Source organism: Tamandua tetradactyla, chromosome 4 (genome assembly GCF_023851605.1).
Source record: "Tamandua tetradactyla isolate mTamTet1 chromosome 4, mTamTet1.pri, whole genome shotgun sequence".
In the NCBI taxonomy this organism is placed as follows: Eukaryota; Metazoa; Chordata; class Mammalia; order Pilosa; family Myrmecophagidae; genus Tamandua; species Tamandua tetradactyla.
In genome coordinates this window covers 83,397,068-83,399,709 of record NC_135330.1, presented here as the reverse complement: position 1 = coordinate 83,399,709, position 2,642 = coordinate 83,397,068, and the positions used below count along the sequence as shown (strand labels likewise).

The 2,642-nt window shown below is 52.0% G+C and overlaps 1 long non-coding RNA gene across 1 annotated transcript; it reads left to right on the top strand.

The window, feature by feature from the left end:
* Positions 1 to 846: 846 nt before the first annotated feature.
* LOC143679101 (uncharacterized) lies at positions 847 to 2,019 on the top strand. The gene is made up of 3 exons (XR_013173554.1): positions 847 to 955; positions 1,460 to 1,618; positions 1,729 to 2,019. It is a non-coding gene; the product is annotated as an uncharacterized LOC143679101 (long non-coding RNA).
* The last annotated feature ends 623 nt before the right edge of the window (positions 2,020 to 2,642 follow it).

Here is a 2,642-nt window from a genome sequence, read left to right as displayed (position 1 = left end):
CCCCCGCCCTCCGGGAGCCGGACCCGAGCTAGGGTGAGGCAAGCAAGGCACTAACCTCGGTCGTAACATGAAGGGACTTACAAAACTTCGTTTTCAAGACAAATCATATTTTAACGCGACATTAAAAGATGAAGATTCATGCACAAATTCAGCAAAGGAGCAAAAGACCGACGTGTCAAATAAAGACAGCCTCTGCCAGGACTCTGCCTCTCCTGGCCATCCTTCCTTCCTGCTCATTCTTCTCCAGGTCACCGCCCTTTCCCCTCCTTCCCCCGTTCCGGGCTGGGGTCTCAGGACCCCCCACGTCCCTCCGCAACCGCTCGACCGTTACCTGTCCAACAAGGCTTTGCAGGTTCCAGGGGCCAGACCGGTTGCTGCCTTTGGGCCCCGGGGTGCTGGGTTGGGGGGAGCTGCCATCGGAGGCAGCTGGCTGTGGGTGTCCACGGCCAGGCCCAGCGACCGCAGCAGCAGAGGCCAGCACCGCCCTGGGCAAAGGCCCATCCGGCCTGTCTTGGGCCTCATGAGTCTCGGGGTCAGAGGCACCCATGACAGAGCTGCCGCACCGCTCCCTGGGGGAGGAGTCACAGTTTCCCCTGTCCCTCTCGCCGGGCTGAGAGAGAGCCCGGGCTGGCTCTAGCCCCTGTCCCCAGGCCCTCCAGGGACTGTCCCAGAGGTACCTGACAACCACCCTATGGCGGTCCTCGCCCATGGGGCCCCGGGTGGGGTCGCACCTGCCCCTGCCCCGCTCTCCAAGGACATCGCCCTGGGGCCCTGGGGGGCAGTGGCAGCGGCTGAGAGGACCTCAGCTCAGAGACTGGGGCTGGGGCGGGTCTTCTGTCCAGAACCTCTGGCTGCCTCCGCCGACCCAAAGCTACACTCAGGCCAGTCCCACGGGCTCAGCTTCTCACCAGGCCAGCGTTTGCAGGGGACAGACTCCCCACCCCTCACCAAGGAGGTGTGCCTCAGTTTCCTTAACTGTAAAATGGACAGAGAGGGTCTCTCCAGAATTAATGAACCTAAGTATCTGCCGAACCGCCGCAGGGTGGAGTTTATGCTGTTGTTTTTTCCCCCACTTTTTGTGTGTTTTTTTCAAATGTTCTTTTTTCCTTTTTTGGTTTGCTCTTCAATTGTTTTTGTTTTTTTAATTTTACATATTTTCTCTTTTTTGCTTTAGGTTTTTTTTTTCCTTCAATTTTTCATTTTGTGTTTTTCCCCCCTTTTGTTTTGTTTTTTTCTCTTTTTTGATCTTTTTTGCTTTATGTTTTTTTCTTGTCTGTTTGCTATATTTTGTAATTTTATATTTCTTTGTAATTTTTTTGTTTGTTGGATTTTTTGTGTGGTTTTAATTTCTTTGCCTAGTGGATTTTGAATGAATGCAAGTCCCCTTTCTGCCCTCTTGTGATGTGGGTCTTTGGAATGACTTTTGGGGTGACCTTGGACATGTGTCCCTGTCTTACAGGCGAGAACCCCGAGGCCCATAGAAGATGAATGCAGGGCTCAGGCTCATCCTGAGAGGGAGTGCGATGAGCATGGCCCCTGAGTTTTTAGCATCATATGTTCACATGGGAGGTTTGTACTTGGCTCCAGAGAATCCTCCCTGGGCTCGATGTGGTCCGAGGTGGGTGGTGGTGGTAGAAGGGAGGGCAGGGCAGGGGACTCGGGTTTGGGGTCATTTTTGAAGCCTGGGGATAATGGCATAATGAGGATAGTGATGCTGTTTCCATTCAGGTGCCGGCTGGGTGCTTTATGCTTTCATCCAAGGAGGTAAGAGTCTCTCCTCATCTGGAGATGAGGAATCTGATGACGGGGAAGATTGGGTACTCTCTGGATCCCACCCAGCCAAGTGGGGGCAGGACTGGGTCTGACTTTGAGGCATGGCTCCTCCACAACACCAGGACATGTTTTGTTGTTGATGACTCTTAATCCTGAAGATCCACATGGGATCAGGCTGATGGGCGCATTGAGAAAATTCAAAATCCAGAGGCCAGCACAGAGTAACTGCTCAATGAACACTGTTTGAATCTGGGTGAGTCAAGGTTTCTTTTATTTCCATTGTGGTCATATCTGACCTACACCCCCCCTCCCCACTCCATCATCTTCACCCCCTACCCTGGTGGGGAAGGGTCTTGTGCTACCACATAGGACTGCAGGGAGGGACAGCAACCTGAGATAATGGACACAAAGGGCTGCATGCTGGTAATGGGTTATTGGTAGTTGTTATCCTCATTATTTTTGTCATTGACACACTATGACTGCTCCTGCCTTACCTGATGTGGTTAGGGGAAACATCAGCTCTTGTTAAATCCTGCTGCCACCTGACCCTGGAGGACACTGCAGAGTTGCCCAGAAAAGAAGTGGCAGGTTGCATATTCCTGCCATTCACACTGATCAAGTGTCCTCCTGCCTTTCCACCTGCCTTTTTTGCTGTGAGATCTTTGAAATGTCTACTCGATTCCAGGTCTTCAGCCCAGCGAGGGCTCACTCTGTCTCTCATTTCAGCAGCTCATAAAGGAGCAGACAGGATGTACTAAAGTGAATTTTCTGGCCTGCTCCTTTGAGAGTTGCTCAGCCCATGTTTTGAGTCAGACACTCCTTAACTTTCCTACTAAGTTTGATGAAGACCAGTGCAGCCATTTCCATGG